Genomic DNA, 21,549 nt, shown 5'->3' with positions numbered 1-21,549 from the left:
CAGGACTCGCCTTCGTGGAGGAAAAGGGTCTGCCTTCATCCAGCCCAAGGGCAAATATCCCAGAGAAGAGCTCTGATTGGCCCAGTAAGAGTCACATGACCATATTTAGCCCAGTCATAGCAGTCAGAGAGTAGGATAGTATGATTGGCAGCCCCCATCAGAAGCACATATTGAGAAGAGGAAGAACAGATGCCTGGAAGGAAAGGACGGTTGTGGAATTGGTGGGGGTATATTCTGTGTAGATGAAACCAAAAGGCCTGCTTTTGATGCAGGACAGGTGAGCCCCAAAATTGGGGCTTAGCCTGGGAGGGTTCTTGGCTTTGCCTAGGAAAGAATTCAAGCACAAGCCAGTGGTGTTAAACAACAACTTTTATTGAAGTGTCAGTGTACAGCAGCAGAGGTACTGCTCCTTGCAAATCAGGGCTACCCCATAGGCAGTGTGCCCAGAGTAGCAGCTCAGAGACAGTCCTGCAGTCATATTTATACCCACTTCTCATTACATGCAAAATAAGGAGCAGTTTATGCAGAAATTTCTAGGAAAAGGATGGTAACTTCTGAGGTTGTCATGGAAAGGGGCATAACTTCTAGGTGTTGCCATGGCAATGGCAAACTGACATGGCACACTGGTGGGTGAGTCTTGTGGAAAGCTGCTTCCATCCTGGCCCTGTTTTAGCTAGTCTTCAATTTCGTCCAGTGTCTGAGCCCCACCTCTGGAGTTGAGTTCTGCCTCCTACTTCACTTTGGCTCTGCTCAATTCCCTCTAAATCTGCTTTCCCCATTTGACAGTAGAAACCCTTAAGGCTCAGCAAGGTCAAGAGACTCAGGTCACAAAGTAGGAAAATGTAAAAATAACTTTTAAACTTCATTCTTGACACTATGTGATGCTGTGCCATCTGGAAGGGTCCCTTTTGCCTGCACAGCCCTGCTCTGTATGTCACCCAGCCTGGCCCAATTTCCCTGTATCTTGGTCTCTGTCCATGTGTCCTTGGCACACATACGGAACGAGTTAAGGCATTCAGTTGCTCCCTCCTGGACCAGTTGCCACAGTCCAGCACTGCAGGCCCATTCAGCTGAGTCTTGGAGTTGTCAAACATCTCAGAAGCAGTCACCTACATATTTCAGGTCCAGCCAATGCAGCCTGCCTTTGTCCAGCACCATTCGCTGCATATTTCAAGAGAAATTGGATCCATATGACCAAATTCCTCCACACTCATCTCACTCAGGCAGGGTTTGGCATGAAAGGGCTGTGGGCTATGGAAAGGTTTCCCTCCCTCCTGCTTGGGACCAGAGCACAGCTACTGATGCCAAGGGGATGACAAGCCCCCAGCCGAAAGTGCAACCAGAGCCTTCAGAGGCTTAGCCCACAGGGTCAGAGCAGGACAAAGGCCTAGGAAGAGAGAAACCTGACATCTCAGCACCCTGGGCACAGGGGAAGGCTAGGGCACAGCCCTTCCCAGCTGCTGGCTGAAAACAGGATGCATGGAGTCCAGAGCTCAGTGCTCAGAAGTCAGGCCAATCTGGCACCCCATCCCTACTCTGCCACTCTGTAGCCAGATGGCCACAGGCAAGCCTCAGTTTCCTCATGTGAAAAATGGGGATTAAAGTGATGTCAATCCCATGGGAAAGTGGCCTCATAATGACATTGAGATGAAGAATACGAAAGTAAATGTCAGTTGGTACTATTATTATATTGTTACCACCATCATCATCACCTTCATCAGCATCACCATCATCATCATTAAAATCATCACCATCATCACCATCACCATCATTATCATCTCATCATCATTGCCACCATCACTATCACCATCGTCATCAGCACCATCACTATCATCATCATCACCATCACCGCCATTATCACCATCACAACCACCATCAATATCATCACCACCATCACTATTATCACAATCATCACCACCATCATCAACACCATCATTATCATTATCATCACTATCACCACCACCACCATTATCATCATCACCATCACTATTATCATCAACACCAGTATCACCATCATTATCACCATCACTACCACCATCAACATAATCACCACCATCACTATCATCACAATCATCATCACCATCAACACCATCATTATCATTATCATCACCATCACCACCACCACCATTATCATCACCACCATCACTATAACGATCATCACTATAACGATCATCACCATCACCATCACTATCATCAACATCAGTATCACCACCATTATCACCATCACAACCACCATCAACATAATCACCACCATCACTATCATTACAATCATCATCACCATCAACACTATCATTATCATTATCATCACCATCATCACCACCACCATTATCATCACCACTATCACTATCACCATCGTCATCACCACCATCACTATCATCATCATCAGTATCACCACCATTATCACCATCAAAACCACCATCAATATCATCACCACCATCACTCTCATCACAATCATCATCACCATCATCAACATCATCATTATCATTAATATCATCATCACCACCACCACCATTATCATCACCATCACCATTATCATCATCATCACTATCGCCACCAACATTATCACCATCACAACCACCATCAACAAAATCGTCACCATCACTATCATCACAATCATCATCACCACCATAACCATCACCATCATTATCATTATCATTATGATCACATCACCACCACCATCATCATTATCATTATCACCATCACCACCACCATTATCATCACCATCATCATCACTATTATCTTCACCATATCTTTACCATCATCATCACTATTACCATTATATGAAACTTAGTGGTTAGGCCAGCTCTGATGACTTCATCCCCAAAGCCACTGTCCTCCTGCAGGTCACCATCATCTTTAGCCTGGAGCACTGATAAAATCCTGTAACTGCCTAGCTGCCTCTAGTGTCACTCCCTCCAAAACCTTGCTTCTGCTCAAAGCCATTCCATCATCACGTGGCATCAGGGGCCTTTCCCCTTGTGCCCCTTTCTGCCTTATCACTCACACCTACAATCACATCAAGTGGCTCCCCTTTCTACAAAATATGCCATGCTTCCCTATATTTCCTGTACGATATACATGCTGTTCCTGCCACACAGAATATTCTTCCCAGTTTCCTCTCAAGCTCCCAGTGACCTTTCAGGATTCAGTTCAAATGGCTCCTCAACAAAACTCCACTCTATCCTAGCTGGACAGCATTGCCCGTAGAAGGCTCTGGACTTCTTTGTCAAAAAGGGAGACAAGCGTGAGTTGGAGACAGGTGTAAAAGAGGTATTAGCACCAACAGGAGTCTTTCCCTGATGCCATGAGAGGAATTGGGAGGAAATAGCTCTCTCAATGGGGAATTCAAAATTATTTATCTCATGTCCCACTAAGGGGAATGCACCCAGCCCTTCGGCGAGGACACACTGGCATGCATGATGTACCAGGGAGGGCTTCACACAGAAGTCTACCTCCCCCACAATCCTCTCTGCGCAGAGCCAGCCCCACATTTGTAGGAGACATGCCTGTTTTATGGCTGAAGTTATATAACTCATCCTTCTCTGGAGCAGACATTCTTAGTTCAAACCCTGACCCCACCCCTTCCCGTCTATTTGAAGGACTTAGTTTTCCTCAGCTATACAGTGGTTGGTTGTGCTGAAGGACCTCTGGGAACCCTTCCTGTCCTAAGCAGAGAGACAATAGCCTGTGAATCTGGCAGACCTGTATTCCATCTGACAGATCTGGCCACCTTAACATGAGAATGGGAGTTACCCTGCAAGTTTGCCGGAAGTTCCAGCCCTCTGCTTGCTGTCAGCAGGCTCTGAGCCTCAGTGTCCCTAGCAGGGCAGATAATGGGCTCTCCTCTTGCACAGGACTCTTGTGAAGTCTGAATGGTTCTTTCTGAACACAAAGCCAGGCATAGGGGACGCCCCTGCAGCCCTAGTTGTGCATGACTCATGACTCTTATCCGCTCCGCAACAAGAGCCCAGCCCCTGTGGCCTCTGGCTGGGAGGGGGTTGGAGAGCGAGTTCAGGGAAGCCAGACGCCAGGAAGGGCCACACCCAGTGCCTACTGCTCTCCCCCAACCCCCTACACTCTTTTAAATCTGCAGCCTGCGTGACAGTGCATTTGGCTGGATCCTTAAAAAAAAAAATAATTTCAGAGAAAATGCAAATGACACAGGAAAAAGAGTTGCAGATGGTGCCTGACGCCCACAAGAGCACTGCCCTGGCCCCTCCCAGGTCCTGCAGCAGCACCCCTCTTGCCCACCCCCACCAAGCTGACTTATGGCCACCTTAGGGTGGCCCAAGGGAGCCAGACAAATGGGAAGGGCCGGGCCTCTTTCTTGAAGGAAAGAAAGGAGGGAGGGGGCGGAGCTGTCTATCACCTACTGGCTGACCCTGCTTCACGCCATCTCAGCTGCACACCTCCTAGGTGTCAGGCCCTGCCCTGGCGACACCACTAGGATTTGATCTGACCCCTCTGCCCCAGGAAGGAGACAGATACCTTAAAACTTCAATGCCTTAGGGAACTATGCTAAGGGAGGCTTACCTGCTTCATTGATTCACTTCCTACCAGTCTTTCCTTTCTCTTTCTGCTCCAGTCACACTGGCCAACTTGCTGTTTCTTCACACTCATCAAATTCTCCCTACCTCTGGACCTTTGCCCTTGCCTTCCTCTGCCTGGAAGTTCTCAAATCCTTCCTTTTCCAAAGACCTTCTCTGATCACCCAGTACACAGTAGTTCCACTTCATCACTCTTTATTAGAGCACACAGTTCATGTCCTTCATAACTGTTTTTACAGCTAATAACATGTATTGGTTTGTGTTTCCTTGTTAATTGGTGGCAACAAGTCAGTGTATTGTTCAGTGTTTCCCCAGGGCCTACCACAATGCCTAGAATATGAAGGTGCTCAATTATTTGTAGGAGGGAGAAATGAAATGTTCCTTGCTTGGGTGCTTCAAAAAACAAAGAGGTATTTGAGCAGGGTTCTGAAGGATGGTTAGGAGGTCATGGGCAGGGGAGAAGGTAATGGGGACAGATGAATAAAATAAAGGAAATGGAGGCAGAAGAATGAAAGAGCAGGGAAACTTGAGCATGCAGGCCTAAACATGAGGTTCAGGGCCCACAGGTGAGCTTCAAATGGCGTGGCCTTAAGCCCAGCTCCCCCATTCACAATGATCCTGGGGTTGTAACTTCAGGTTCCTGAGCTCTGTTTCCTCTCTCTAAAACAATGGGGTTGGGTGAGGATTTGTAGAAAAGATACATGGGCTTGGCACAGTACTGGACACATAGTCAGCTGGATAAACAAGGCAGCTGCTATTTTCATGCGGAGATTCAGCTGAGGGACTTCTGGTCCCCAGGCTAGGAGAGAGAGAAGGGAGGGAGAGAGGGTAGGAGAAAGAAGAAGACAGAGAGAAGAAGGGAGGGAGGGAGAGAAAGAGAGAGAGGGAGAGAAAGAAAGAAGGAAGAAGGAACAAAAAGAAAGGAAAGAAGAAAGAAAGAGAGCGAGAAAGACGAAGAAGAAAGAGAGAAATAAAGAAAGAAGAAAGAAAGAGAGAGAAAGGAAGGAAGGAAGGAAGGAAGGAAGGAAGGAAGGAAGGAAGGAAGGAAGGAAGGAAGAAAGAAAGAAAGAAAGAAAGAAAGAAAGAAAGAAAGAAAGAAAGAAAGAAAGAGAGAGAGAAAGAAAAAAGAAAGAGAGGAAGGAAGGAAGGAGAAAGAGAAAGAAGAAAGAAAGAAAAAGAAAGAGAAAAAAAGAGAGAAGGAAAGAAAGAAGGAAGGAAGGAAGGAAGAAAGAAAGAAAGAAAAAGAAAGAAAGAAAGAAAGAAAGAAAGAAAGAAAGAAAGAAAGAAAGAAAGAAAGAAAGAGAGAGAAAAAGAAAAAAGAAAGAAAGAGAGGAAGGAAGGAAGGAGAAAGAGAAAGAAGAAAGAAAGAAAAAGAAAGAGAAAAAAAGAGAGAAGGAAAGAAAGAAGGAAGGAAGGAAGGAAGGAAGGAAGAAAGAAAGAAAGAAAGAAAGAAAGAAAGAAAGAAAAAGAAAGAAAGAAAAAGAAAGAAAGAAAGAAAGAAAGAAAGAAAGAAAGAAAGAAAGAAAGAAAGAAAGAAAGAAAGAAAGAAAGAAAGAAAGAAAGAAAGAAAGAGAAGAAACCTGAGACATCTAGGCCATCAGCAGGGCTGTCAGGAATTCCTTCAGCTTCATGCAGAGAGCCAAGTTCCAAGTTGAAATCTTGGCTGGGGGCCTGGGCCAAAGAAATGCGGGCCTAGAATTTGGAGTCACATGACCCTTGAGCAACGCTTTGAGAGACTCTGGCTTAAACCTCCGTCTTTGCCTTCACCTAATCCTCAAGGTTCCCGGCTTTGGTAGTTTCCGTTGAAACTCTTTCAGCTGCCCTTTGCCCACCAGGCTGCACCCTCTTCCAGGAATGGCCTTTCTCCAGCTGTTGAAACTCCCAGGAAAATTTCCGCCATCTCCAGTGGCACTTCAGTCAGGCACTAGCACTAATGCCCAACCCTCTGGCCACTTACAGGACAATGATAGTCCTGACCTTGGTCTCAGGGTCTGAAAGTTTCCACTTAGGCTAGGAATAGAGAATCCCACTCACCAAACCAGAAGTTCCTCAAGGAGTGGGATCAGGTTCACCTTGCCCAGCACGCAGGAGGTGGTGGTCAGCTAATATTTGTTGAATGAATAAATAAGCAAATGCTTGAACTATAAGAGGCAGAGGAATGAGCTTAACCCCACTTCTGCCCTCACCAACACCCCATCCCCATGACACAAATCTCATTTCCAATCCAATCAGGAGGAAACTGAGGTTCGGGGAGATCCTAGTTTGGCCATCTCTGATCTCATCTGAGTCTCTGTCCCTCTCAGAGCCTCAGTTTCCCCATCTGTATGGCAAGTAGCACCCCTGAAGCAGGGCCAGCTTCATGAGTGTGTGACGGGGGCAGTCATAAGCAGGCTGTGTCTAAGACTAGGTGGGAGTGGTGACGTCCCCAGGAGGCCCCACTCTCCACACACTTTTCTTTACCTTGAGGGCAGAAAGAGGCAATGATGTTCTAAGACACACAGAGGACCAATGTTTAATTAAAGGACTCATGTTTACTTCTGCAGGAAAAGAATGAAGGAAAGAGGAAGACAGAGAACCCACAGTTCCTTTTTCTTTCAGCCTTTCCTCACTCTTCAGTAAGCCAAAAGTAGAGAGTGTTCGAACAGTATGCCTGTGGCAAGAAGTGAAATAAAAACAATCGATTTGGTCAGGCGCAGTGGCTCACACCCATAATCCCAGCACTTTGGGAAGTCAAGGCAGGAGGATCACTTGAGGTCAGGAGTTTGAGACTGGTCTGGGCAACATAGCAAGACCCCCATCTCAACAAAAATTTAAAAATTTAGCCCAGGTATGGTAGCGTGTGCCTGTAGTCCTAGCTACGCAGGAGGCTGAGGCAGGAGGATCTCTTGAGCCCAGGAGTTCAAGGCAGCAGTGAGTTAGGATAGCACTACTATACTCCAGCTGGAGTGACAGAACGAGGCAATGTCTCAGAATAACAACAACAATAATAATAATAACTGTTGAGTTAGTTTTGAGCAGCATTTCTGTCATTCTGGTAATAATGAAATACCTGTATGTGTGCAAGCTATAAATATGAATTGTGTCATTTCAGTGATTCTGCTTACAAGTTAAATGCTCTAATATTTGCACTTAAAGCAGGCATTGTATAATATAAATATGAGTGATAAAATTCATGCTAATAACTTATAAAAGTTTAATTTTTCTTTACTTAGAAGGAGATTAAATAGCAAATAAAAAATGCCATGACAAGGCAAGAGAGAGAGACTACAGAAGAAAGGAAAAAGTCTTTATATTTCAGTACCTTTCTTAATGCCATTTTTTTCTGCTTTTTGAACGAAGAGCCTGGAATTTTTTATCTGTTTTTCTGAGAGACAAGGTCTCACTTTGTCGCCCAGGTTGGAGTGATGTGGCACAATCGTAGCTCACTGCAGCCTCCACTCCTGGCCTCAAGCCATCCTCTTGTCTCAACCTCCCAAGAGGCTGGGACTACAGGTGCATGCCGCCATGTCCAGCTAATTTTTCTATTCTATTCTTTGTAGGGACGGAGTCTTGCCGTGTTGCCCAGGCTGGTCCTGAACTCCTGCCCTCAAGTAATCCTCCTGCCTCGGCCTCTGAAAGTGACCCGTGATACCTGTAATCCAAAAGCCTGTGTTTTTATTTTGCACCAGGCCCTGTAAATGATGTGGCCAACCTGCCTTGAAGGCAAGAAGCCCAGCCCAACCAAATCTGAGCTCACAGCTCACAGCCCTTGATCCCCCACCCGCATGTGACACTGGCCTGGCCGCCTCTCCACCTGCCCAGCACAGGAGGACAGCAGGCTCCAGGATGGGACAGTTGGGCAGCCAGGGTAATCTCTCAACCTGGGATATGTTGCCTGCCCAGAAGACCAAATTCCAGAGCCTACATCCAGTGGGGCAAGTCAGAGGGTCTGGACAAGAGCCTGGGCCTCTGGGGTCTTTTAAGTGGCCCCGTGTCCCCAGCCCCAAGTGATACAGCTGCTTTCTGAAGGGGGAAATCTCTGCTCCAAGCTCCAGGGAGAAAAGCCACTTCATTTTGGAGCCTGAGCAGCTCTAGGTCCCTTCCACACCCATCAGCAAATTCAGTCCTTCCAGAAGGCCTTCCGCCACAGAGCCCATTGTACAGCTGACGAAACTGAGGCCTCCAAAGCCACCTGGCTTGCCTAAGGCCACACAGTGAGCAGGAAGTCTGGTGGAATTCCAACCCGGGATCATCCAATACTCCAGAGTCGCACACAGCATTCTTCTAGCCCAGGGAGAGCCAGGCTCTGGGAATCACAGACGACTCAGGCTGTGGGCACCCGTGGCAGGTCCCTTCACACCCTGGCCTATTCCCTTATCTTCAAGTCGGCCACGTCAGGAGCCCTTCACCATCCCATCGCCATGCCCACCTTTAACTCAATACGGGGAAAAGATCCTAAGAAAACACAAGTGTTCTGGATGGACAGCACTGGTTCAGATTCTGGCTACTGACCCCGGGCAGATGCTCTCCCTCCACACTGGCTTCCTCATGTGTGAGCAAGGCTTGATGCCTCTACAAACCCCCAGGTCCGTGTAGACGCAGGTGTAGACATTGCCCCACATACCCCATCGTGAGCCCCATGGGACAGGGGCTTCGCTCCGTCTCCCGGTGAATCAATCCCCCAAGCCTGAAACAGAATCTGGCACATAGATGCTCAATAAATATTTGCTGAATGAATGAATGAATGATGGCAGTAAAGCTTCACACTCTATTATGTGCAATCCTAAAATCGAAAACGGCTCTCAAAACAGAGAGATCTTCTCAAACTCACATGCCTGAAGGTCTTTATGTATCCCAACGTAATGTGAATATTCCAACGAGTTCTAATATTTGATGTCAGCCTGCCGGGGATGTCACAGAGCACATGCTCTACAGCCCTGGCTTGCTCACCTTTCTGGGTTCTCCAAAATTCTGAATTTTAAGATACAGCTGGCCCCAGGGGGTTCCAGTACACCATGATGGTCTCTGTATCTATATCAACAGTATTCAGCTCCACACTTCATGACTGGAACAGTGAGAGGTAATAACCAGCCACTGAAAACAGTGCACGTTATCTCATTGTAACCCAATCATCTCCATCTCACAGATGGGTAAATCGAGGCTCCCAGAGTCAAGATCCTAGGGTTCATGCCAGGTTTGCATAGTAGAAGCAGGATTTGAACGCAGTCCCTGTGGGCTCCTGCCTTATCAGCTCCTGTCTGTTGCTCGCCCACCTCTTTCCTCCCCACCTCTGCCTGGCCTTGGTGCCTCAATGAGCCCTTTGTTCTCCAAAGGGCCCGGGAGCTCCTGCAGGTCCCTTCTTGGGACAAAGCCATAGAGGGGTGGGGGCTGCTTGGGGTGCCCGATGGGGGCTCCAGAAGCATGGCTGGGAAGAATGAGCCCCTGCAGGTGAGATTTCCGTGGGGTCAGACTCCTCCAACCTTTCAGGAGGAGATGAAATGGTGGGGGCAAAGGCTGCGGCCACAGCACGCACTGAAACTGATTTGAGCGGTCTCCAAGGCTCACCAGCCCGCATCCCACCAGCCTGACCTGGAGAGGCCAGAGAAGCAGGAGTTCCCACCTCCCCATAGGAGGGAGGCTGCCAGGAGCTCCTTTCTGGGCCCAGGATCTCAGCCTTGTGCCACCCAGGAGCAGAGAGCCATGAAAACCAGGTGTTCTGTCTCAGCCTCTCCTCCCTGCCTCCCTAGTAAACAGCAGCCAGAATAACAGGAAAAGAGTTGACCTGGACCTGCAGGAATAGGGGGCTTGGGGTGGGGGTGGGACAGCACATTTATCCAGCACTTACTGCAGGTGAGGCACAGAACAGGGCAGAGAGAGCCAAAAAGACCTGGCTGCTTGGACCCTGAAAGACCCAAGTTAGGTCGTGTTCTGCCCTTGACTGGCTGTGTGGCCTCAGGCAAGTGGCTGTGCCTCACTGAGCCTCATTTGTGTCCCCCGGTGGAGACTTTGGAGCTAGCCCGACCTGGCCCTGTGAGGTGCGTGCTCTAGCTGCAGTCTGATTGAATCCTCATTACCCGAAGAGGGGAGCTGCCACTGTCTGCCTGGGTGACCTCTGTCAACGGTCTTCACCTCTGTGTCTCAGTTTCCTCCTCTGGAAAGTAGAGTTCATAGTACAGTCTGGCTCCTAGGGCTGTGAATATAACTCATCAGTGAATGTACAATGCTTGGATCAGGTCTCTGCACGTAGCAGGCATCATACATGCGTTTCCCATTATTGTTAATTACTAGTACCCCTATTTTGCAAAGAAGAAAACTGAGGTACGGAATGGTTAATCCTACCAGCAACAGCTGCTGACAAGTACCAAATGTTCCCTCAGAGCAGGCCTTGTGCAAGGCCTTTTTACTGCATTTAAGTTAGTTTGTACATTATATGCAGAAATCAGCCCCATTTTGCAGGCGAGGAAACTGAGGCTTGGAGAATGGCCACTCAGCTCGTGAGCAGCATATAGAGCTGATGAACTGTCTGCTACCCAGACCCCACCTTGGTATAACAAGGTTAATGCCCACTGCCAGACCCAGGCTCTAGTCCCTCCTGGGTCCTCCCTCCCTGTCAAAAAACAAGGTGACTACAGGGCCTCGCTGGGTGGACGCGGGGTTACCCCTGTTTGCTCAAATCCGTACAAACGTGCCAACAGGAGAGGCCCCCTTGCCAGTCCACAAGCTTGGAGCTCAGAGTTTCCCAAACGTATATCTGGTCAGCCATTCACCTCCTGGACAAACTTGGCCAAAAGACTGCACATCGCCAAGCTTCAGTTTCCCATCTGCAAACGAGGAAGGATTCTGAGGCCTTTGCTTGCGCGGCTGCCTGAGCATTGATTGTACAGTGAGCAGCTCACCAGCACTTGGTACACGGTAGGTAATCAACAACCCCTGGCTGCACAGATTCTGATACCAACCAAGGGCATCAGCAGTGTCCTCCCACCCCTAGCTGCAGTTTACCATTTTCAACGTCCCCCTTTTCATCTTTATCTTAGTTAGGTAAGTCTTGCCTTGAGAGGTACCCGGGACAGATGCCAGTTTAAGCTCATCTGTGAGATGAGAAAACCGAAGCCTAGGATAACCCACAGCGCGGGCTTCCTTGCATCATCTGTCCAAACCCCACCATGTACCCTGCCCTGCCGGGCCAGGGCCTTCGGGTGGCTGCAGAGCAACAAGCAGAGGTTTGGCTGGGGAGGTGGATGGACCTGGGTTTGAGTCAGTTTTGTGTGTGACCCCAAGGCAAATCACTCCCTATCTCCAAGCCTCTGTTTCCTTCCCCGGAAAATGGGGTTGATGCATGAGAAGTCCCTGGACATGTGCTCCATGAGTGGCAGCTGGTGTCAGGGGCAGCACTTACAATCCCTTCCCCATCCCAGCAAGCCAGGAATGGTAGTGGAAACCCCGGACGCTTTATAACGTGGAGCTCCCAGCTCAAGTGAGAGAAGCAGCACGGCCATTCCTTTGTAGATCTGAAGGTCTCCTTTCCTGCATCCCTGACCCCAGCACTGTCCCCTCGGACCCATCTACTTCTGCACACACAGATCCTTGTGTCACCTTCCTTGGAAAAACAAAGTGAGATGAGTGGCTGACACCTAATGAGCTTTGTTGAGTGAAGACAGAGAACCTGGGAAATAGATGAGGCCCAGGTAATGAGGTAGCAGGTGAGGTCAGGACCAAGACAGACAACTTCAAGGGGACAGCCTGGGTCCCAGGAGACAGTGATGAGGCAATGATGGAGCTGGCAGGGCCCTTCAGCTTGGGTTTTCTTTTTTTTCTTTTTTTTTTTTTTTTTTGAGACGGAGTCTTGCTCTGTCACCAGGCTGGAGTGCAATGGTGCGATCTAGGCTCACTGCAACCTCTGCCTCCTGGGTTCAAGCAATTCTCCTACCTCAGCCTCCCGAGTAGCTGGGATTATAGGCATGCACCACCACACCAAGCTAATTTTTTGTATTTTTAGAAGAGTCATGGTTTCTCCATGGTGGTCATGCTGGTCTCTTTTGGGTTTTTTGTTTTTTGTTTTTGAGTCTTGCTCTGTCGGCCAGGCTGGAGTGCAGTGGCACAACCTTGGCTCACTGAAACCTCTGTCTTCTGGGCTCAAGCAACTCTCCTGCCTCTTCCTCGTGAGTAGCTTGGGTTACAGGCATGTGCCACCAGCCTGGCTAATTTTTGTATTTTTAGTAGAGATGGGGTTTCACCATGTTGGCCAGGCTGGTCTTGAACTCCTGACTTAGGTAATTCGCCCACCTCGGCCTCCCAAATTGCTGAGATTACATGAGCCACCACACCCAGTTTATCAGGCTGGTCTCAAACTCCTGACGTCAGGTGATCCACCCCCCTCAGCCTCCCAAAGTGCTGGGATTATAGGCATGAGTCACCGCACCTGGCACAGCTTGGGTTTTCAAATGCACCAGAGTAAGACGTTCAAGGGATGGAGACTGGATTCTGGAAGCCCCTTCCTATCCTGCCCCTTTGCAAACTCTGGGCCTAGTGGAATCGTTATCATCAAGGCCACGTTGGTGGTCCTCCAATTTGCCAGAGATGCTCCCACCACAGGGGCTTTGTCCTGCCGTTCTGATATCTGCTTGGCTCACTCCCCAACTTCCTCAGTCTCTTCCCCTGGCCGTCTTCAGGGAAGTATCTCTGAGAAATCCCCCATCACCCCCTATTGCCTTCCCCGCTGTATTCATCTTCATAGCAGAATTCACGCAGGACCTGTTGTGCGGTTTTGTGAGCACAACCATGAGCGGCCCCAGGAGTAGGCGTAAGCCAGAGTCAGCCTAAGCCATCAGCTCTCGTCCCCAGCCCCAAGCCTCAGGTCTCCACTCGTTAACCTCAACAACCACCAAAGGTGGGGAGGGCAGAGGGCATGGAGAAAGCAAGGGGAAACCACCAGTGGCCCCTTTCATTCCATCCGTATCTAGTGAGGACCTACTGGGTGCCAGGACCTGTGCCACCTGCTGTGGACCATGACGTGAACAAAACAAGGTTCGTGCCACGTGGAGCTGCTCTCCTCTCCAGCTACCCTGGAGCCAGGCCACAGGATAGGAGACAGTGCAAGGGAGGAGGCAAGGAGGTGGGATGTTTCATTCTGGCCCTTGCTTTGTTGCTGACCTTGAGCAAGACACGTGATTCTCTGAGCCTCTATTTCTTCACGTGTAAAATAAAGAAATTGAACGAGGTTTCTCGGAAGTCTGGAGCAGGGTGGCATGCGAGGTGCCCAGATGCAGTCTTAAGCAATTCCCAGCCTCCCAGTGATGAAGTCACTCCTTTTCCAAGTCTTTCCAAGACTTCCTCTTGCTATGTGGAGAAGGTCTCAGCTCAGTGCTGCTAGGTCTTCATCACTCTCATGAACACGTTGATCATGTAGAGAGAGTAGGTCTCAGGCCAGAGACCTTCAGCAGGCAATGGTGACGTTGCCGAGTTTTCGAAGTGGTCATTTTAGGATTGTAGTAGGACACATTGGTGTCTTTTTTCTAGATTCCCTCTCTGATCCATTCTCCAGAGGGAACATACTAAAATTCCAATGTAACCCCAGCTTAAAATCTGTCCTCACAGCAAAAGGATGGGACAAACAGATGAGTAGAACAGAGAGTCCAAAAACAGACCCCCACATACATGGTCAAATGATTTTCAACAAGGACACCAAAGCAATGCAACTGGGGAATGAAAAATCTCTTCAATGCATGGTGCCGGGACAACTAGATATCATGGAAATATTTTCAAAATCACCTTTGCCTCACACCATATGAAAATGTAAGTCAAAATGTGTCATAGAGTTAAATACAAGAGCTAAACTTAAAAGTATAAAGCTACTAAAAAAGACCCTAGAGAGGGCACAAAAGAAACTTGATAAAACAAACACTGTGACATTTTAAAACTTTTGCTTTTCGAAAGACACCATGAAGAAAAGCCACAGACTGGGAGAAAATATTTGTAACACAGAGAAGGTGCTTGTATCTAGAATAGATAAAGAAACTTTTACAACTCAATAATAAAAAGGCAAACAATGTAATAAAAAAAAATGGGCAAAAGATTTGAACAGAAAGTTTCACCAAAGAAGATATACAGATAGCAAATAAGCACATGAAAAGATACTCAATATCATTAGCGAAATACAAATTATAACCTCAGTGAGATAGCACCTCACACACACCAGAATGGCTAAAGTTTAAAAAGCAGACAAAACCAAGTGTTAGCAAAGATGTGAGAAGGAACTAGAACCCTCACACATTGGTGTTGGGAATGCAAATGGTACAACCACTTTGAAAAGCAACTTGGCATTATCTGAAGAAGTGAAATGTATACCTCTTATATAACTCAGCCATTTCAGAAAGATGTTTAACTCTATGACAAATTTTGATTTTGATTTTCATATGGTGTAAGTCCATAAAGTTTTTGTCCACACAAAGACTTGTACACAAATGTTCATAGTAGTTTTATTCCTAGTAACCAAAAACTGAAAACAGCTCAAATGTGTATCAACAGATGAATGGATAAATAGACTGTGGTATGTCCATACAGTGAAATACTACTCAGCAATAAAAAGGAACAAACTACAACTAATATGCGCAAGCTCAAAAGTATTATACAGTGTGAAAGAAGCCAGACCCAAAAGAGTGCACACCCATTTATATGACATTCGAGACCCAAGAACAGGCAAAACTGATCAATAGTGATAGAAATCGGAGCACTGGTTGCTTTGGGGATTGAGGGGCTGAGTGGGAAGGAGCAATGGAGAAGTTTCTAGGGAGCTTGTCATGTTATATCATCTCAATAGTGGTTTAGGTTACACAGGTGTATACATTCGTGAAAATACATCAAATTATACACAAGTACTGTGCATTTTATTGTATATAAATTAAACCATTGTTAGAATGTGGAAAGTGGGGGCAGTTCTGGGTTAAATCCACAAAGGAAAAAATCCTTGCAACATGTAAAATGGTTCAGCGCTGTAGAAAAGAGTGTGGCAGGCCAGGCGCGATGGCTCACACCTGTAATCCCAGCACTTTGGGAGGCCAAGACAGGCGGATCACAAGGTTAGGAGATTGAGACCATCCTGGCTAACATGGTGAAAACCCGTCTCTACTAAAAGACACAAAAAATTAGCCGGGCATGGTGGCGGGTGCCTATAGTCCCAGCTACTCAGGAGGCTGAGGTGAGAGAATGGCGTGAACCCAGGAGGCAGAGCTTGCAGTGAGTTGAGATCGCACCACTGCACTCCAGCCTGGGTAACAGAGCAAGACTCCGTCTCAAAAAAAAAAAAAAAAAAGAGTGTGACAGTTCCTCAAAAACTTAAACATAGAATTATGATGCAACCCAGTAATTCTACTCCAAGAGAATTGAAAACACATGTTCACACAAAAACTTGTATACCTTCATAAAAACATTATTTGTAATAGCCAAAAGGTAAAAACAATCCAAATGTCCATCCACTAATGAATGAATAAACACAGGTGGCCTATCTATATAATGGAGTAGTATTCAGCCATAAAAAGGGATGAAGTACTGTTACATGCTACAATTTAAATGAACCTTGAAAACATTATGCTAAGTGAAAGAAGTCAGACATGAAAGACCGCATATATATGATTCCATTTATATGAAATGTCCAGAATAAGCAAAATCATAGAGACAGGAAGTAGAAGGCTGGGCTCGGTGGCTCATGCCTGTAATCCCAGCACTTTGGGAGGCCAAGCTGGGTGGATCACCTGAGGTCGGGAATTTGAGACTAGCCTGACCAACACGGAGAAACCCCATCTCTACTAAAAATACAAAAATTAGCCTGGCGTAGTGGCACATGCCTGTAATTCCAGCTACTCGGGAGGCTGAGGCAGGAGAATTGCTCGAACTCAGGAGGCTGAGGTTGCAGTAAGCTGAGATCGTGCCATTGCACTTCAGCCTGGGCAACAGAGCAAGACTCTGTCTCAAAAAAAAAAAAAAGTAGATTCCTGGTTGCCATGGGGCTGGGAGAAGGACAGGATAATGGGGAGTGACTACTAATTGATACAAGGTTTCTTTTTGGGGTGATGAGAATGTTCTGGAATTGGATAGTAATGATGGTTGCACAACATTGTGAATATACTAAAAAGCCACCAACTTACATACTTGAAATTATTAAAATGGAGAATTTTATGTCATATACATTTTATGTAAATGTTACATACATTTTTTCTTCCATACATTTTTGGAAGAAAAAAAAGATTCTTCCGGGGTTCCTGGAGCACCTCATCAGGCTATGTTTTTGTTGCAGAGTTAGGGTCTTATCCTATTACACTGTGCTATAATGGAAGAATTTAATACTTACCCCAGTCACCTCCAAGTTGGATGAGGTCGGACTGGAGGTAAAGGCTTGATATCTCCCACACCCTCTGTCTCCTCTACAGCTCGATCATAGTGGCCCCAGGACGGAGTCCTCCCAGCTGAAACTCTTGACAGCTAGGAAAATCTGTGCTTCACTCTGGTCTTGGGATCTTTTTCTAATCTTCGTAAAAATGCACTGGGATGAGCATCCTTCCTTGAACCTCCTCCAACTCACTAAGGACAGAGTGTCCACGTGACTCGCCTCCCATCCCCTCCCATGAGGCACTGGGGTATGCTGGGGCTGTCACCTGGTTAGGTGACCTCTTTACATTTTCCTGCTCCCTTTTGTGGGTGAGCATTCTCTCTTTTGCAGCCTGTGGCCACGGCCCCGCTAGACTCCCTACCCACCTTCACCCTTCCCAAAGCACCTAGAATGCATCCAATGGCATTAAGAGATCACGTGGTTTGACTTCTCCATTTCACAGATGGGGAAACTGAAGCCCTGAGATGTGAAGTCCTTCGGCCTCATACCAACAAGCAGCAGAGCCAAGTTTCAGACTGGGGATTTACTGAGCACCTACTAAGTGCTAGGCATTAGGCTAAGAAAGACTTTACAAACGTTACCTCTTTGGATCTTTCAAGGGGTAAGTGCCACTACCCCTTATAGCTCATCTTATAACTGAGGGAGCTGAGGTTCAGAGAGGTGCAGTAACTTGCCCAGGGACGCCCAGTAGTTATCCAAAGCCCACTCTATTTTTTTAATTTGTTATAGAGATGAGGCCTTGCTCTATAGACCAGAGTGAAGTGCAGTGACATAATCATAGTTCACTGCAGCCTCCAATACCTGGTCTTAAGTGATCCTTCTGCCTCAGCCTCCCAAGTAGCTGAAACCACAGGTGCATACCACCATACTTAGCTGATTTTTTTTTTTTTTTTTGTATATATTTTGGAGACATTATCTCACTATGTTGCCCAGGCTGGTCTTGAATTCCTGGCCCCAAGCAATCCTTCTGCCTCAGCTTTCCCAGTTGCTGGGATTACAGATGTGAGCCTGGCAGTCCACTCTCATATCCACTCTGCTCTTCCTACCCATTCAAAGGCTGAGTAATCCTCAAGGCACAATTTAATAGAGCCTCTAGACTAGCACTGTCCAATAGAAATAAAATAAAAGCCACATGCATAATACTCTAATTTGAATTTTTGAGTAGTCACATGTGTAGGTGTACACACCCTAAGATGACCCCCCATGAGTCATGTCCTAGTATAATCCTCTCACCTTAAGTGTGGGTGGAATCAATGATTTATTTCTCACTGACAGAATATGGCAAAGGTGATGGGATGTCACTCCTCTGATTCGGTTGCCTTATATGTCAAAAGGTGATGGGATGTCACTCCCATGATAACATCATGTTATATAAGACTCTGTCTCAGCAGGCTAGAGTGAGAGACTCTCCTGCTTGCCTTGAAGAAGCAAGCAGCCATGCTGTGAACAGCCAATGGCCCATATAATAGGGAACTTTCAGGATGTCTGGGAGCTGAAAGCAGCCCCAGTCATCAGCCAGTAAGAAACCAAGGCCCCCAGTTATACAGCCCCCAAGTAATTCTGCCAACAATTTGGATGAGCCTGGAAACAGACTATTCCCCAGTTGTGTCTCCAGATGAGAACACAGCCCACCAACATCCTGATTGCCATCTTGTGAGTCCCAGAGCAGGGAACCCGAATATGTCAGACCTGGATTCCTGATGCACAGAAACTAGGAGATAATAAATGGATGTTGCTCCAAGCCATTATGTTTGTAGGAATTTGTGATGTAGTAATAGAAAACTATGCTGAGCACAGTGGCTCACACCTGTAATTTCAGCACTTTGGGAGGCCAAGGTGGGCAGATCACTTGAGGTCAGGGGTTCAAGACCAGCCTGGCCAACATGGCGAAACCCTGTCTGTACTAAAAATACAAAAATTAACCGGGCTTGATGGCACACACCTGTGGTTCCAGCTACTCAGGAAACTGAGGCAGGAGAATCACTTGAACCCGAGAAACAGAGGTTACAGTGAGCCCAGATCGTACCACTGTACTCCAGCCTGGGCAACAGAGTTAGACTCTGTCTCAAAAACAAAAACAAAACAAAACAAAAAAACACCTAATACAGCACATTTTTAAAGTAAGAAAAAGAAGTGAGATTATTTTATCAACTTTTTAAAAGTATATCCAAAGTATTATTTCAACATGTAATCAATACACAAAATTTTAACTTTAATGAGATACTTTAAATTCTTTTGTGTTTTTCATACAAATCTTTGAAAGCTGGCATGTATTTTATACTTACAAAACATCTCAGTTTGGGTCAACCACATTTCAAGCACTCAGGAGCCACATGTGGCTAGTGGTGACCGTGTTGGGCAGCATATGTGTAGACATTTAATGGGCTGTTACCATATACCTGCATCACCTCCGCTTCAGTGCCCAGCATATGGTAGGTGCTCAAAGGAATCCACGATTCCTGAAGTTACAAAGGGTTGATAGTCACTGAGCACTTACGGTGAGCAAGACCTGTGCAAAACCCTCACTTGAGCCTCACTATCTCCCTATGAAGTGGTCATTACTGTGAACATTCTCTCCGCTTTACAGATGAGTAAACTGAGGTGCAAAGAGTCAAGGCTCTGCAGTCCAGACCCTGGGCTATGACCTGCTCATCCATCCACCCTAGGAATCTGAGGCCCACCCAGCATCCCACCACATCCAAAAGCCCCCTCTTCTCTTCACACACAACCCAAGTGACCCCAACCCAGAGTGACTTTAAGAAGCACTACACAAACGCCCATGAAAATGTCTCCTAGGCCTCAAGAAGGGGTGATGTCATTACTTCCCTGCCCCCTCTTTTCTCCTTTCCCTCCTAAGGACTGACCCATCTCTAACCAGGGTCCTCTCTTTTTCTAAATCCCTTAAAAACGAATTGAACTCAGAATGAAGCTTCTGATAACTTGCAGTTGAGGGCATAGGGCCGCAGATGTCCAAATTCAATGGGGCCTTGGGCCACCAGATCCCTGTCACCTCAGGGACCATCATGGTGCAACCCTGCTGTAGAGAAAGAAAAATGGAAGCCCAAAGCAGTGTCTCTCCAGGATACACTTTGAATTTCCTGTGGTATTTAGTCCAGAATCTTTCTTCAGATAACGTGGCCCCTTCTGAGGCTGCAAAAATGGAATTCGCTCAACATCCATCTGCCACAGATGGACAGTGTACCTTCCTCATACTCTGCACTATGCATGGGTCCTGTCCAGGTAGGGCCACCACCCTCCTAATCCAAGCTGGGCCAGGGTCCTCGGCTGCCTTCTACCCCCTCGTTCCCATAGACTGTCAACTCAGAATGAAGAAGGCATTCTTTCTGAGGTGTGAGATGGGTGTTTCTCTGTTAGTATGGAAAGACCCCACCAGCAATGTGGGCCAGCCTAGACCCCATCCTTGTCCTCCCCAGGGCCAACATGTATCCCAATGTCATGTGCAACCCCCACAATGCGCCAGTCTGTGCCATAGTCCTTTGGTTCTTAGGCCCTCTGAGAGTTCATTCATTCACTCATATGTTCATTTCACACCAACCTGAAGTCTCCCAGATGCCCATACCCAATACTCATCATTCTTTCACATTCCTTTCTCCTTCCTTGGGTTCTGATCATGATCATATACCACTGTCACTCTGAGCAGGAGACCTTTAAAGGTTAAAGAGATTTTTTAAGCTTCTTCCAAATTTAGGTGACTATAGAGGCTTCATCTGTAAAACTTTATATTCTGATAAATATGCCATTACCTATATAAAGAAAACTTGAAAAGTTGAAAAAAAAATACAATAAAACTTCTGCAAAATTAGGCTCAGTTTACGTGATGGGATGAATAGGATGAACTCCTATTCATCCTCCAAAACCCTCTCTGGACATGCCCTGCTGGAGAAAGCCTTTTCCAAGCCTCCCACATGGGGTTCATGAATCTCTGAGTGACATCTGTACTTTGTAGCGCCATGGGTTACTGGGCATATTCCCTTCACTTTTAACTGTCAACGTACTTGTCCATCCACTCCTATTCCCTCTTTCTAGACTGTATTTTAAGAGCAGGATGATTCATGATCTCCATGACAACTGGAGTCAGAGACACTTTTTGACGGCACATCCTTGTACACTTCATCTCCCCGAGCCTATTGCCTCATCTGGGATATGGGATGAATCTGCCCTGGCATGAGGTTGCCATGAGGATTAAATGAGAAAATATTAGTCTGTAAAGTGCCTAGTACTGAGTGTGGCTCTCGATTCGTGGAAGTTTTATTACCTAGATCCTCCGCTTCTGCCACATAATAGGAGCTGAATACATCTGTTGAGCTAGAATGAAACGGTTTGAATTGCCTGCACCTATATGGTGTCCTTTGGTTACCAGTGAGGGGTGAACCCAGGTCTCTGAGTCAGTCCCAGGGAAGCAAATTTCCTCCATGGTCATTCTATCCTGTAGACGGGTCACAGGAAGTGGAAGCACCATGTCTAACTCTGAAGGGTCTGGAAGATGTGTCCTACCACATGCCAGTGGAAAGGTGTCACCAGGTGTCAGAAGAGGGCTGGCACTGCCTGTTCCCGCTCTGTGCCTAGCACTGTGCTCAGGAGTCTTCCCATAGACAGCTCTGTGGGGTCATAACACTCTTT

The sequence above is a fragment of the Macaca fascicularis genome, chromosome 10, assembly GCF_037993035.2.
Source record: "Macaca fascicularis isolate 582-1 chromosome 10, T2T-MFA8v1.1".
NCBI classification, from domain to species: domain Eukaryota; kingdom Metazoa; phylum Chordata; class Mammalia; order Primates; family Cercopithecidae; genus Macaca; species Macaca fascicularis.
The sequence above is the reverse complement of the archived record's forward strand: the minus strand, read 5'-3'. Positions refer to the sequence as shown.